We start from the raw sequence: 17,501 nt of genomic DNA on the forward strand, positions 1-17,501 counted from the left end.
CAATTTAGGACCCCTCTAAGACTTGTAAGGGCTCTTTCTAAATATTATACCTAATATTTAGGTAGCTGGGAGGCAAAATGTCCTTTGTTTATCATTATAAATATCACTTCAGTTAGTTTTGCCTATGTCCTTTATATGAGATCTTCAGAAACTATTTTTCAAGTTTCATGAAAAGTCTAGGGTCTATTATAATTATGTTGACTTATGGATTTATCTGATTTCTATTGCTGTGTTCTATAGCCAAGTGGCACATTTTTCTCAAATATTGGTCATATGCATGTATTTTTACTTGCAGTCATACATACTTTAAGTATCTTGCAATTTGAATGTTAGCCAATTGACATCAGTCATCAAAGCTACAATTCGCCAGCATACATTTTATAATGAAGGAGGAAATGTACTTATAAATACAAGCAGGGGATAAAATAAATATTTTTACATAAATTAAACTGGTTTAAAGAAAGATTCTCAAATACATGTTTAAAATTATTTTTTAGGGGCGCCTGGGTGGCTCAGTTGGTTAAGTGTCTGCCTTCGGCTCAGGTCATGATCCCAGGGTCCTGGGATCGAGCCCCATATCGGGCTCCCCACTCAGCCGGGAGTCTGCTTCTCTCTCTCCCTCTGCCCCTCCCCCCTGCTCGTGCTCTCCCTCTGCCTGCCACTCTCTCTGCTTGTGCTCTCTCCTGCTCTCTCTATGACAAATGAATAAATAAAATCATTTTTAAAATTATTTTTTAAAGTGATAAAGTATCTAACACATAAATCCATACCATCAGTAGTATTTTTATACATTAAAGACAGAACACCTTCCTGGTTTCCAATACAAAAGATTTTCTGTAAGTACCCTCCGACTTTACTGTCCACTGTCCAATCTGCCAGGATGAGAGTGAAGGCTTAGAGTGAAGGTCTCATATCCTTTGTATATTGAGTCTTACCAGAAAGACTAAGTAGGCATGGGTAGCCTACCCTGCCTACTTCCTTTTAGGAGCAAATCCAGTCCCAAGGAGAACAAGTTTGTATTATCTTCATCATGGCTTCTGTCACTTGGCTAGACTTTTCTTCCATATGGGGAATCTTATCTGTGATTAGTAGAATATGTGACTGAATTAGTATGTCTTATTCTGAGATTCAGATAGAAATTCCATTTGGACATCATACTGAGTTACATCTCCCCATCTCAACTCTATCATGATAAAATTGACATTTGTCCTGCTATCAATGTTGGTTTGTTTGCCATTTAATTACAATATAGTCATGAACTCTCGTGTAATTTAAAAAATAATAAACACTAAATTTGATGTATAACGTCTACAATTTCAAAATCTTTTATTCCTAATAAAGGCTTTCAATCTGTGTTCCAAGCAGATAGAAGGGAAAGAACAAAAGAAAAGGGCAAATGTCAAAACCCTAGGTCTGTAATACTCTTAAGAAGATCCAAACATAAATTCCTTGTAAATACTTTGGTAGACATGAATGCAATTGCACAAGAAACTCCATGGAGTCCAGAAAGAGTGAACATGTCCTCAGTAGAGGAATGGGTTATGAGTGAATTTGGGGTAGCCAGTCTACAGTGCCTGCTACAAAGTTCTTAGGAAATCTGTAAATTTAGTGAAAAAGTGATATTAATGCCTACATTAATCTGAAGTCTTAAAATAGAGTGATTTCACAGAGTTCTTCTGCTTTTGTTTCTAACCTAGTTTTAATCACATTTGTTTTCCTGGAAATTGCAGATATGAAACCTGATATTGTAAGAATGAAAAAAAAAATGTAAAATCAGGGACTAAATGCTTCCAACATTTAGGATAGAAATCTGGTCATTAACAGAGTAGATAACTTGATTTTAAGGACTTTATATAGGTAATTTTGTTCTCAATATGTTACATAAGACACTGTGATAGTCCCCGAGAAGATATAAAAGTTTAAAATCTGCATTTAAATTCTAACACATGCAAATTTAGGTCTATGCAAATGAGATTATTAGATTAGTGTTAGAAAATTTTAAATTTCTATTTAACTTTATAAATCCTATTAAGATAAAGATTTAGAGGAATACTTGTGCTTTGATGTTAGCTCTGAGAACAACCTGTTTGAAATTCAGTGTTGGCTCCTGGGCATGTGTTACAGGAAATTGTGAAGGATGTGGTTTGATATTTCTTTGTTGCTACCATATATCCTTTTTAATCTACCACTTCCCAGTTTCCCAATTTCCTCGATGCCAATGCTATTGTGTTCTTGAAAAGAAATGACAAAACTGATTTTCTCTTGGGTAACAATTAGCAGTTGGGATAACCTTAGCAGGAAATAAAAGAAGATTGTACTCACTTGCTTATAACATAAGGATCTTATATTATTTCATGTAATAGGATCCCCAGATACTAGGAAGGATCTAAATATCCTCAGGTTCAGCCTCTTGCTTGTTTCTTTTGTCTTTTATATTGTAGCTTCAACCTAGAGCAAAAGACATTTCTTCAAGTCCTTCCAGGTTTTACATTCAGAGTAAATAATATCTACATAAAGAAGAAGGGTTCTTTATTCTTGGATTTGTTTCATAGGCTAGTATAAAGGACACATTTCCCAGAAAAACACACAGAAGCTTTTCCCTCATATCTCATTATTAATCACAATCAGTCATGCTTTTTTTTTTTTTTTTTTCAAATTCAGTAAATGATAATATATATGAGAGTGCCATGATGGTCATAGACCAGTCAGGATATGTTCCTGGAGATTGATAAAGGATCACCTTCTGTGGTGGAGGGTGGCCAACAGAACAAAGTCAGCGTCTTGCTGGGAAGGAAGAAAATAGTAAATAAATATTGGGTAGGGAGCCAACTGGAGCAGCTAAATAACTTAACAGAGTAGAATTGTTTATTCTTTAAAAAAAGACAGTAATCTCAGGAAACAAACTGAGGGTTGCTTGAGTGGTGGGGGGTGGGAGGGATGGGGTGGCTGGGTGATAGACACTGGGGAGGGTATGTGCTACGGTGAGCGCTGTGAATTGTGCAAGACAGTTGAATCACAGATCTGTACCTCTGAAACAAATACAATATATGTTAAAAAAAAAAGAAGAAGAAGAAAATAGCAGGAGGGGAAGAATGAAGGGGGGGAAATCGGAGGGGGAGACGAACCATGAGAGATGATGGACTCTGAGAAACAAACTGAGGGTTCTAGGGCGCCTGGGTGGCTCAGTTGGTTAAGCGACTGCCTTCGGCTCAGGTCATGATTCTGGAGTCCCCGGATCGAGTCCCGCATCGGGCTCCCTGCTCGGCGGGGAGTCTGCTTCTCCCTCTGACCCTCCCCCCCTCATGCTCTCTCTCTCTCAAATAAATAAATAAAATCTTTAAAAAAAAACAAAAAAACTGAGGGTTGTAGAGGGGAGGGGGGTGGGAGGATGGGTTAGCCTGGTGATGGGTATTAAAGAGGGCACGTACTGCATGGAGCACTGGGTGTTATACGCAAACAGTGAATCATGGAACACTACATCAAAAGCTAATGATGTAATGTATGGTGATTAACATAACAATAAAAATTAAAAATAAAATAAAAAAGACAGTAAAATAGTTGTACAAATTAATAAAGGTAGGAGTTTTGCTATTAATAATAGACATGGAGGTGATTTTGGGTAGATTTTCTAGGATCCTTCACATTACAGTAGGAGGGAAACCTAGTACTTTATCTCTGAATAAAAAAAAAAATTTATGTTAAATATCAATCATTCATTTAAACATATACACAGAAAACTATTTCAATAAAAATGTTTGTAATATTTAAAAATTTTTAGGCTTAAAATAGAATTTAACAGGGATTAACATAGATCACATGACTCATCTACATTTTATGTGCTAGATACTTTGCTCTTTTAACAATCCATGATAATGTTTTATTTGAACTATGGCATATTATGGACTTCTGTTCAGCAAGTTGATTGTTTGATATACTAGGAAAATAGCTCAAAAATGGATATGTTTATTTGTTAGTAATATTAACTACTCAATGTAACTACACATATTCCATAATAGGAAGTCAAAATTTATTTGATGAATGTATGAATAAACAATGTCATTTACTGAAACTTCCTATATGCCAGAAACTTTATTGTCATATATTTAATATTAGCAACATTGCAAGATTGGTCCTATTTTCCCCATTTTACAGATGAGATGACATATGTTAAATAATTTTCCGTAAAGACAAGCATTAGCTGATACCCCTTTTTATTTGTGGAATGCTTTTATTTGGGTTGATGACTGATATTAAGAGAAACAAACTAGGTACCTATATTTTTATAAGTGACATAAGCAATGAAAAGATTATTGAAAAGAGTGGTAGTTTGCCATTAAACAGAAGTTTTGCTCAGTAGTGAGAGAAACATTTCTCAGTTCACATACAGATAGCATGTTCAGTAGCCCAAGTAAAAAAAAAATGTAATATAACTTTTTATATTAACATGATGAAAGTCTTTCAGTATGGCTAGTAACATATATAACCTGAAACTATGGCTGAGGTGATGGCTTCACTTCTTCCACCATCTGGAAATATAAACTAATTTAAGTTGTAATATATAGTCTAAGTTATTTACACTAAATTTGAAGTGTATAATCTCTATAATAGAAATAGGACATCTCTTGTATATCTTTATATATATAAAAAAACTATATCATATGTGTTGTGCAATATTTTACTGTTGTAACCCAAAGCCAAATGAACTTGAAATTTCATTTTTTCATTTCATTTTATTTTATTTATTTAATTTTATTTTATTGGAAGTTGCCTGTGATCTATAAAAGGCAAAACAATCTCATTTGAATAGAGTAAAAGGATTAGTTATTACTCATGCATGCAAAAATTTTTAAGGATTCAGCTGTGTCAGTGATAGATGACTACTGAGAAACCATTTGAGATTTCTGTGATTAGGTTAGACAGGTCCCAACTCTTATTAGTGAGTGTTGCCTTGTTCTGTTACAGAAGAGAAGGCAGCTGTCTTCCTGGGTTTTCCCCCTGGTGCTGCCTGCTTTAACTAACCCTGTAACATTTTCGACAAGCAAATCAGGAAGGACTTTGCAGGCAGATGGTGGAGCTGCCTATACATTCTCATTTACATGTAACCTTGGTTCCTAACTGTACTTGAGCCATATGCAGGGGTCTTGCATTCCCTTCGGGTTGGTTTCAAGTGCTAGGTAGACAAGTCAAATCTAACTTGGTCCATGTTTCCCTAATGTGATTTAATTCAATGGAGCTGTGCAAAGTGTTTATCAAAAGAACTTATGAAACTCAAATCTTGGCTGAGTGGAAAAATTGATACCAACTTTGGTTAGTGAGGGGAATGCCCTGGGAGACTTACTATTTTTGGGAAATGAAGACTAGGTTATATAATTTATAAGTTAAAGTAAAATTTAAAATATAACCAAACAAACTCTGCTTGGGATTTTGAATTGCCTAAGTTTAATATTGATCTATTAAAGTGTCTGCAAATGTAATTTAAGTAAACATACAGTAGCTAGATTATGTATTTTCCATTATTGGAAAATCTAAAGATAACTAATGTTAAAAAATATACAGACATTCTAACTCTCACTTTTAACCTTTTATATGCTTTTGATAATATATCCAATGAATAACAAATCAATTTTGGTCACAACCAGAAATTCATTTGTGATCCATCAGAATAAGTAATAAAACATGCAACAGGTAAAATTATATTTCATATAAAATAAAAATTTAAATATTAGGGTGAGGAATAGAAGTAGTATATTTTAATGCATCATTTTTTACCTTATGAATTGTAAGGACATATGCTTAATGCAATTCAACATGCAATAGTTAGAAATCTACTTCCTATAATTTTGTTGTCTATGACATAGTCAAGCTCATTATAATAATACTATGTATATTACTTTTCCATAGTGAAAACTTTTCTCATTGTAAAAAATGAGTATAGAATTTTGAAAAGAATTGGAAAATCTATAATTCCATTATCCAAAATAATTATCAGCATTATATCTTTCTATATTTTCAAAATCTTTCTATATTTTAAGCATAATAGATAAATCCGTATAAACAAATTCTTATATTTCTTACTAAACTCTATACTCTAAGTATATCCCTGAGCTAAATTAACTTCAAACACAGTTTTTTTTAAGCTGGAAAACATTAGTTTTATGGATCTGTCTTTACAGCAACAGCTTATTGTAAATGATTATGATTTTTGTAAGTTTGCACTATTATAAGTAATTATGTGATGAATATTTTGGCATAAATACTTGTTTTTAGTTGAAATGACTTCCCCAGGAAAGATTTCTGGACTAAAAATTTATTGAAGAGTGAGATTTTTAGACTTTTATAACATTTTGCCAAACTGCCTTCAGAAAAGTTTATAGTGATGTGTTCTATCACCATTAGTGTATGTGTTTATCAAACACTGTCAGGATACATTTGTTTGCAAACAATGTCTAATATAAATATGATTACATGACTTTTCTTATAAGCAGTTTAGTGGTGGGACTGGAATCATGAGTAATTGGTCCTTTGGGGGTAATGATATCTTTGGACCTAGATTAATTTTTCCCCTGTTCTATTAATATCAGTATGGAATTTATTCATATGTTGCTAGAACTCTGAGAATTGATAGAAACATAAATTTCTAGGCATGATGTTTAAAGGGCAAAAGATATGATAAACCATTCTTTTCCATAATTCTTTCTATGGAGACCTCAAACTTTCCACAAAAATTCACCAAAGACATTCCCTTATGACTCATGGACCAGAATTTGGTTAAATTCTAACTCGTACAGAATCATATTTAGAAACATTTATCTACCAATGATATTTTAAATTATAAAGAGTCATTATAATAAAAACATATTAAAAAGGCAAATAGGGCAAAACATATGATATATCAAATTGTCCAACATGGACATTGTTTCCAGCTTCTGGGAAAGGTCTTCCTTCACTGTTTATTATCTTCTGTAGCCATATGAAAGATGAGTTGCACAACTATAGTGACTCATTTGTTGCTCTGTGTCTAGGGGACCAACTCTAGTATGTGCAAAACAAGTGTCACCAAGTTTTTAGACAGAAAACATCTTAACTTCGGGGCGCCTGGGTGGCTCAGTTGGTTAAGCGACTGCCTTCGGCTCAGGTCATGATCCTGGAGTCCCAGGATCGAGTCCCGCATCGGGCTCCCTGCTCAGCAGGGAGTCTGCTTCTCCCTCTGACCCTCCCCCCTCTCATGCTCTCTCTCTATCTCATTCTCTCTCTCAAATAAATAAATAAAATCTTTAAAATAAAAAAAAAAAAAAAAGAAGAAAACATCTTAACTTCCTATGGCTTAATTCTCCACCCTCTGAATTTCACATTTCAGCATCTCTTATATTCCCCATTTTCTGGTGCCAAAATCTGTATGAGAATACTTTTGAGTAGCAAGAAGTGGTAACATCCATTCAAACTGGCTTTAAAATATAAAAACATATATTATCAGATATAATAAGTACTTCTACCTGTAGAGATGATTATGTGGTTTTTCCTTTAGTGTTTTAATATGGTGAATTACATTGATCTTCCAAACTTGTATTCCTGGAATAAACCCCATTTGATCATGATGCATGATTCCTTTTTTATTGAATTCTATTTGCTAATGGTTTGCTCAGATTTTTTTTTGCATTTATGTTAATGTGGGATATTTTTATTCCTTATGGCATCTTTTTCTGGTTTTAGTATCAGTGGAATAGTAACCTCATGTAATGAATTGGGAAACAATTTTACCTCTTAAATTTTTTGAAAAATTTTGTTTAAGGCTGGTAATATCTCTTCCTTAAGTCTTTAGTAGAATTTATTCTGTGGGCCTGTAATTTTTTGTGGGACATTTTTAATTTACAATTTATATTTCTTTTTTTTTTTAAAGATTTATTTATTTGACAGAGAGAGACACAGTGAGAGAGGGAACACGAGCAGAAGGAGTCAGAGAGGGAGAAGCAGGCTTCCCGCAGAGCAGGGAGCCCAATGTGGGGCTCGATCCCAGGACCCTGGGATCATGACCTGAGCCGAAGGCAGATGCTTAACAGACTGAGCCACCCAGGCGCCCCTACAAATTATATTTCTTTAATAATTATAGGATTATTCACGTTATACCTTTCTTCTGAGATTTAAGTTTTGCATTTCAAGGGATTTTTTTCATATTTTAAGTTAAAATTTATTGATATAAAGTTGTTTATATTTCCTTATTATCATTTGACTTTCATATATGGCAAGGCTATCTCTTTTAAGTCCTCACATTGGTGACACATATCTATTCTCTTTTCTCAACAATCTGGCTAGAAGTTTATCTATTTACTTGATCTCAAAGAACTAGCTTTTGGGTTCATTGATTATCTCTAATGTCTGTATTCTGCTTCACTGATTACTACCCTCATCTTTATTATTTCCTCTGTCTTCTTTCTTTAGTCCTAATTTGTTCTTTGTTTTATAGTTCCTTTAAGGGGAAAGCTGAGGTCACTGATTTTAGTATCTTCCTTCTTTTCTAACAAAGGCATTCAATGGTATGAATTTCATGTTAAGTGCTGTTTTAGCAGCACACTAGAAAATTTTATATGTTGCAGTTTCAAATTTATTTGGTTCCAAATCCTTTATAATTTCTCTTTTGAATTTTTCCTTGACCCATTGGTTATTTAGAAGTGTCCAAGTTTGTTTCTAATTATTTGGAGATTTTTAAGTGATTTCTTTTGCTATTCATCTCTAATTTAGTTTTATCAATACAGACTTTTATATGAATTATATTCTGATAAGCATATTGAGATTGATTTTTTTGGCCCGGAATATAGTATATCTTGAGAAATGTTATTTCATACAAGAATATAATGTGTGTTTTGCCGTTGTTGATAAGAGTGTTCTATAGATATCAGGTATGTCAAGTTTGTTAGTAGTATTATCCAAGTCTTCAATATTCATACTGAATTCATCTCTGCACTTTGTATCCTTTTTTTAGAGAAGGGCATTGAAATCTGTTGAGTGTTTATTTTGTTGAAAGTCTATTTTCCTTGCAGTTCTGTCAAATCTTGCTTCACACATTTTGAAGTTTCGTTATTAGATACACCAACATTTAAGAATGTTATATCTTAATTATTTGACCTCTTTGTGATTAAGAAGTGGATTTAACTCTGGTTATAGTTTTTGAAACCCACATTATCTGATATTGTTATAGCATTTCAGCCTTGTCACTAGTGTTAGCAGAGTATGCTTTTATTTTTAACATATTTGTATCTTTACATTTAACATGCATTTCTTCTGGGTAGCATACATTTTGGTCTTGCTCTTTTATCCAGTCTGAAAATCTCTGACATGTAAATGCATGTTTTTATCACTTCCACTTAATTGTATTACTTACATGGTTGGCTTTAAATTGAACATCTTGAACATCTCACTATTTTCTGTTATGGCATATGATTCTTATGGTGCACATTTTTACTTTTCTTTTTTTTTTTTTTTGCTTTTCTCATATTAATTCCATTTTTTTTCTTTGTTGGATATTAGATTTAAATTTTTGTTTTGTTATTTTAGTAGTTTATTTATAGTTTTTAGTGTGCATACTTATCAGAATCTACCTTCAGATAATATTATACCATTTGGAAGCTGATTTGTTAGTGTAGTAGAGAACAGGGGTACAGGTCATTGATGAGAAGCCCCTGATTCTACAAAAGGTACAGTCACTCTTCATTCTCAGTCAAAAGTAGCCATACAGAAAATTCTTTCAATTTACTTTTCAATTGAGTAAACTAATACACTTACAAACCTATCAGTCCACAAGGTCCAGTCTATGAGATCTCAGCTTACTTGTTCATGAACACTGCTCCAGGACAAACTGCCTTCCTTTGACTAGTTGTTCAATAAGTTTTCCACGGATAGAAGTCCTGCTCACATTTATCTCATAGAAAGAGGAGCTATTTGGATGAAAAAATGTACAAATGTGCCTGGATTTTTGGCTTCCCCTTCTGTAAATAAAAAGGAGCACCATACTTTAATAATTATAATAAAATAATTTATGTTATATACTACATTCTGTCCAACTGCCAAGAATCTGTCAGCTTTATATATTTCCTTTTGCTCAGATAAAAATTTTGTCTCATATATGTTCATATTGTTCCCATCACAGTGTTGAGAGGAATGGGGCATGTAGAAGTTAAGCAAATTGTTGAAAATCCCCACAGTATTCTGTTTTAGTTTTGTTTTGCTACCATAAAAATATGTCCACAATGTTAGCAGTTTAACACAACACCCATTTACTAGCTCACATTCTTATAGGTGAGAAGTCAGGTTGCCTTGCATGCTTCTCTGCTCCAGGTTTCTCAAGGCTGAAATTAAAGTGTTGGTGGTGGGTTCTTATCATCAGGCTCTGGGTAGAATCAGCTTCCAAGTTTATTCTGGTTGTTGGCCTAATCTAGTTCTTTGCTGTTGTAGAAATGAGTTTCTGTGTCCTTGCCAGATGTCAATGGTGGGCTCCCCCTAGCTCCTGGGGATTTTGGCTGTCTATAGTTTTTGCACACAGGCCACTACATTTCACATCCAGCATGTTAGAGCTCTCTCTCGTGCTTCAAATATCTTGGCATGTTGAGACTCTTTATGATTTGAATATCTCTGACTACTCTTCTGCTGCACTCTTTGCCTACAACAGGAGAAAATTATCTGAGAAAGTACTCATATGACTAGATTCCCACCCATATAATCCAGGATAATCTTCTTATTTTAAACTCAATAACAGACATTAAGGAGGGCACTTGATGTGATGAGCACTGGATGTTATTGATGAATTACTGAACTCTACATCTGAAACTAATGATGTACTCTATGTTGGCTAATTGAATTTAAGTAAAAACAAAAACAAAAACCCTCAATAACTTTAAAAACATCTGCAAAATCCCCTTTGCATTTAATGTAAGGTATTCACAGTTTCCAGGGATTAGACTATAGACACCTTTAAAGGACCATTATTCTGGATACCACATAATCCCTGCCTGTCTTGAGACTCATACAAATATTTAAGCAAATTGCTGCTGATGTAGGCCATTCTGACATTTATGGAGATGTGTTTAGACTATTTCTAAATGTGATTTCTAGTCCATCTAATTAACTAGAAGTCACTGAATTTGTCGACCATAATTTCAACTATGCTGAACACAATTGGAAACAGAATTTTTTTATTTTTTTAAACTTTAAATAGAGAAACAATGTCTCCCAAAGTGTTACACAATTTTGAGATTTACAGATAAAAAGTAAAGTGATAAGAACTGAATCAGATATTTAAAATACCGATCTCATAAGCTAAGTTAATGACATGCAACCTATCACAGTCACAATTACAAAACGGAAGTACAAATGCTACAATTTTCCAATTTATTTTACCTTTCTATGTGCCTTTTTTTTTTTAAGAAAAATAAAGCTTCTTATATTTATGTTCATATTCAGTTCTTTGTGTTTTAAAAATACAATACTTTGCTTATTAGGTAATGCTTTTGTAATCCTAGTTCAGAGAAATGAAACTGTCCCATAAACTTTTGTATAAACTCAGTTTGATTGCAGTATTTCTAAATTATATATTTTTAACGTATATGTCAATAATGAAAATGGGTCCAAAATAATATATTAAACAAAATATGTTATTAAATATACTTAACATTCATTTTCATGATAAAATTGTTTAAAGTTGGTTCAAAAATAACATTGTGAAACTCCTCACTCAAAAACCATTAAGATGGTGGAAAAAAGTCTTTTCAACAAATGGTGTTGGGTAAATTGGATAGCCACATGCAGAAGAATGAAACTGGACCATTTCCTTACACCACACACAAAAATAGACTCAAAATGGATGAAAGATCTAAATGTGAGACAGGAATCCATCAAAATCCTTGAGAAGAACACAGGCAGCAACCTCTCTGACCTCAGGCACAGCAGCTTCTTGCCAGACACGTCTCCAAAGGCAAGGGAAGCAAGGGCAAAAATGAACTATTGGGACTTCATCAAGATAAAAACTTTTGCACAGCAAAGGAAACAGTCAACAAAACCAAAAGACAACCAACAGAATGGGAGAAGATATTTGCAAATGACATATCTGATAAAGGGCTAGTATCCAAAATCTATAAAGAATTTACCAAACTCAACATCCAAAGAACAAATAATCCAATCATGAAATGGGCAGAAGACATGAACAGACATTTCTCCAAAGAAGATATCCAAATGGCCAACAGACACATGAAAAAATGTTCAACACCACTTGGCATCAGGGAAATACAGATCAAAACATCAATGAGATACCACCTCACACTGGTTCAGAATGGCTAAAATTAACAAGTCAGGAAATGACAGACGTTGGCAAGGATGTGGATTCCCTACACTGTTGATGGGAATGCAAGCTGGTGCAGCCACTCTGGAAAACAGTATGGAGGTTCCTCAAAAAGTTGAAAATAGAGCTACCCTATGACCCAGCAATTGCACTACTAGGTATCTACCCCAAAGATACAAATATAGGGATCTGAAGGGGCACATGCACCTCAATGTTTATAGCAGCAGTATCCACAATAGCCAAACTATGAAAAGAGCCCAGATGTCCATCAACAGATGAATGGATAAAGAAGATGTGGCATATATATACACAATGGAATACTACTCAGACATCAAAAAAAAAAAAAAAAGAAATCTTGCCATTTGCAATGACATGGATGACATGAATGGAACTAGGGGATATTATGCTAAGCAAAATAAGTCAATCAGAGAAAGACAATTATCATATGATCTCACTCATATGTGGAATTTAAGAAACAAAACAGAGGATCATAGGGTAAGTGAGGAAAAATTAAATCAAGATGAAATCAGAGGGAGACAAACCATGAGACTCTTAATCATAGGAAACAAACTGAGGGTTGCTGGAGGGGGACGGGTGGGAGGATAGGGTTACTGGGCGATGAACATTATGGAGGGCATCTGATGTAATGAGCACTGGGTATTATATATGACTGATGAATCACTGAACTCTACCTCTGAAACTAATAATACATTATATGTTAATTGAATCTAAATTAAAAAACAATTAAGATGATAAACTTTATGCCATATATTTTACCATAATAAAAGAAGTAATATTAGTTGATAAAAAACAATTATAAGAATGGAAAAAATCCAATGCATGGAAATACCTATTTAAAAATTACCACAGGGACGCCTGGGTGGCTCAGTTGTTAAGCGTCTGCCTTCGGCTCGGGTCATGATTCCGGGTCCTGGGATCGAGCCCCTCATCAGGCTCCCTGCTCGGCGGGAAGCCTGCTTCTCCCTCTCCTACTCCCCCTGCTTGTATTCCCTCTCTCACTGTGTCTCTCTCTGTCAAATAAATAAATAAAATCTTTTTAAAAAAATTACCATATGAAAGAGAATATTTTATTAAAATATCTTGAGCGGAAAATCAAAACAAAATTGCAGTTCAGTCACTATTTAATGAATTATTTCCATTTCCTTTAAAAAGTGAACTAATTCTAGAAGATACAAAAATCTTATCTTACTGTGAGATCCATAACCGGACATTACCCCAGTTCCTCAAAGTCTTTCATAGAAAAAACAAAGTTTACAAGGGTAATAAAAATAGAATTTCACCAAAATTTTACAGTTTTAATAATTTATTCTATTCATTTTCCTCAAACTCCATATTTTGAAATTCTAAATTAATGAAAGCGTAATTGTCATCACAATGTTAAACTGACCGTGGTTTTAGAGAACACTATTCTTGCTTATCTTTTTACTAGTAGCTGAAGATACAAAGATGAATATGTTTAGAGTCCAGTGGAATAGATAATTATAATAGTTAAATCAGAATATATAGCACAATCGCTATTACAGAAATATATAGAGAGCAGTAGAAACACAGACTGAGGGATATAATACACTCTGGTGAAAAATTCAGGGGATTTTTCTGATTGATAGGGGATACATCTAAGAACATTGATTAGATAGGCATTTGAAAACCTGTATGTCATTACTAAATTTTAAATTTAACCTTGATAATTCAATGAACTATTTGAGCAAGCAAATGGCACAATCAAATTTATTCTTTTGCAAAATATGCAAGCATCATCACAAAGGCAAGATAAGAGTGAATAAATGATAATATCTAGGAAATAAGGCAGGAGACTGTTTCATAACCAAATAAAATAGGAAGTGACTTAGCTTAAGCTATTGAGTACAGAAAACTATGGAGAAATTCAAGTGATAAAATGTGAGGTTGAATGTATAGATATTTACTTTAGCATTTGTTGTGAATTGTATCTGGATGTATGCCCTACAACATTATGAAGAAAATGAGACACCATTGTATAATTTAAAGCAGGAAAAATATGAATAAATAATAATAATGAAAACTAACACATGTAATAGTTACTCTATGTCAGGCAATGTTTCCAGTGTTTTACAACTTCAAAAAGAAGAAAACTTTATGAGACAGTTATTATTGTTATCTTCATGTATCAGGAAACTAAAAAATTATATAACTAGCATTCCCGAGGTCATAGAGTTAGAATTGGCAAAGTTTTAAAGTTTACCATGTTCTTAGGTGAAAGCTTATTTTTCAAGTTCAATCTTTGCTCTCCCTTATATATAAACAGATATAAATATAACCATAAAGAGAATTTTAGTAGTCAAAATTATGTCTTTTTTCTATTTTTTAAGATTTATTTATTTTAGAGAGAGAGAGAGAGCATGAGCTGGAGGAGTAGAGAGAGAGGGAGAGAGAATCTCAAGCAGACTCTGCACAGAGCCCATGGGGGAGTGGGGCTCAGTCTCAGGAACCTGAGATCATGACCTGAGCTGAAACAAAGAGTGGGGTGCTCAACTGTCTGTGCTACCCAGGCACCCCTCTTTGTCTTTTCTGATAAAATCTTTGGAGTTACTGTAGGTGAACATTTCTGTAAGCCAAATACTGGAACTTAGCTTCCAGAGAAGACTTAGATTTAAAGAGAAAGAAAAAGAAAGAGAGAAAGAGAAAAAGAGAAAAAGAAAGAGAGAAAGAGAGAGAGAAAGAAAAAGAAAGAAAGAAAGAAAGAAAGAAAGAAAGAAAGAAAGAAAGAGAAAGAAAAAAAAAAAAACAGACAGGCTTGGGAATGTATGTTAGTGGGCATCTTACCTGTGGTGGGACACTACATAATTTCACAGTAAAAAAAATGTTTAAGTGAAATTAGGGAACATGTTGATAGCACTTAAGAGGATAAATGTAGGCTCTTTATGTCTAAATTTTGTTATCAAGTTAGGACCTTGAAGAAGTAAATGCCAATGACAGGTAATGGTTTTGATTATAATCAATAGTATTTTTTTTTTTTTTTAATGTTTGGCCAAAAGTTGTAATTCAGCTTATTCTGTAATTCTTTCAGTTTAGGTTTACTGTCATCCAAATTTAATCATCTCTTATATTGATAGATTAAAAATCAAGAAAAGATTTATTTATCCTAAAATAATTCTATATTGATTATATGAACAATACAGATAGGTTCATTTAAGATATGCATGGACAAAATACATTATACATATACATAATATTTAATTTGGTTTATATAGGAAGGAGTAAATGTTCCTATATCCAAAGCTATTTTGTTTTTTAGAGAATTTAAAACAAAAATGATTCTTCCACAATATCCATTTCATAAGCGAATTTAGCAAAGATCTGATGTGTTTGATGAGTGTTTACTTTGCACAATTATGTTCCACATTGTAGTGTCTTCCCTTTAGCAGTTCATTCCAGCAGGTGGCAAATCTAAACTTGTTTTTTAGTAAACTTTATTTTAAATGAATTTTACGCCTACAGATCTAAAGAAAAATTGCAAAAGCGGTACAAATGTGAACTTTTGAACCATAATCTTTTCTTCTTGGAATGCAGAAATGGTGAGGTATGATAGGCCCTGGAGACATAAACATGCTACTGAGAACCCAAAGTAAATTGGGCTCTTTTGTTTGTAATTCGGAGCCTCAGAAAGAAAATCCTTTCCTTTTCTTTAATTTTTCCTTAGAGAACATAAACTGTGTTGTGATGTCAAACTCATTCTGAGTGTAGACACCCCACAGGCAAGTTGTTTGCTCTAGTTAAAACAAAATGAATATAAATCTCTTACTCATAAATCTTTGATGGTGGGTTATGTACTTTAATGTTTCTATAGTCTCCTCAGCAGTCAAAATGCTTCTCATTCTGATAACTCTGCTTTCACAAGCCTCCTGATATAGTTATCAAAGTGTATGTGACTCACCAAAATCATTTCATACTTGTGTACTGTTGAATAATTGGTATCCTTGGGACCATTTAACCCAAATATTCCATGTTGTTAAAAAAAAAATCACTATCCAGAAGACATTATGTGAAAACATTTATGTGTAAAAATAGGAGTTGGATTTATTAAAAATTGTTCAATAAAACTCATTCAATTGTATTTTTAATTTGATTAGCTGAAATCTTTTTTTTTGCTTCCCTTTTATAATGTGATGTATTTGAATGTCTTCTGAAAACTTGGGGAAAATAGGAAGTTGGAGAATGTATAAAATAAATTCTTAGAGGATAATTTAGAATGTTAATTTATGAAGGCATAAGAATGATAACTTTAATTATTTAGTTTGCATATTAAATTATTATTACCTATATCTAAATATTTTAGTCAATATTAACTGGTTACTGCTGGTTAGTAAGTTGGAGAATTTATTCTTGACGTTGTATCATTTTTTCCTCTTTCCAAAGAAAAATAGTTGTGTCCCATGAGGAAAAAATGTTACCATTTGCATTTCTTAATTAGATAAAATAATTTGAGGTCATTTTTCAAAACTGAGGCCTATAAGAGTAGCTCCAGACTCTAAAAATATGGAAGACATATCTATAAAAATATTCTTATAATTCTCATAATAGATTCACACCTGTGTCACATGGGAGCAGTGCCCTTGCTCAATACTCAAGTTTCTAATATCCTTCTCCTCAATAATTTTTATTAGCTCAGAGTCCCTGTGGCTGAGAAGGAATTTCTTTAAAAAACTCCATATAGAAAAAAAAAACATCTAAATATCTTAGCATACTACTCCTGTCCCCCATTCACTTTTTCCTTACGTGATTGGCGATATTACCGCCCCCCCCCCTTTTCCTTTTTAGGACGTCTCAGCCTGCAGTGAGCATGAGTTCTGATCTCTGCTGCCATGTTGTAAATTTAGCAATAAAGTCCCTGCTCCATATGTAACTGACTTAGTATGGCTGCTGCATGCTGGGGAGCAGTGAAAGAAGTTTTTTTTGCTAAGCATCAAGGCCAACAATTCCACGCGCTACAAAGCTCACATTCTGATTTCTCTATGCCTTCCTTCTATGTTTATCTTGAATGGTTCAGAATTCAAATAGGAAAAACAGGAGTGTACGTTATTAGCACTCTTGCTTCCAACAAATTCTGTAAGGTCCTTATCAGTTCTATATTTAGCCAAACTTAACCAAAAACTGACAGTAAATTAGAGTCACTGAA

Source organism: Halichoerus grypus, chromosome 2, assembly GCF_964656455.1.
Source record: "Halichoerus grypus chromosome 2, mHalGry1.hap1.1, whole genome shotgun sequence".
Taxonomy (NCBI): Eukaryota; Metazoa; Chordata; class Mammalia; order Carnivora; family Phocidae; genus Halichoerus; species Halichoerus grypus.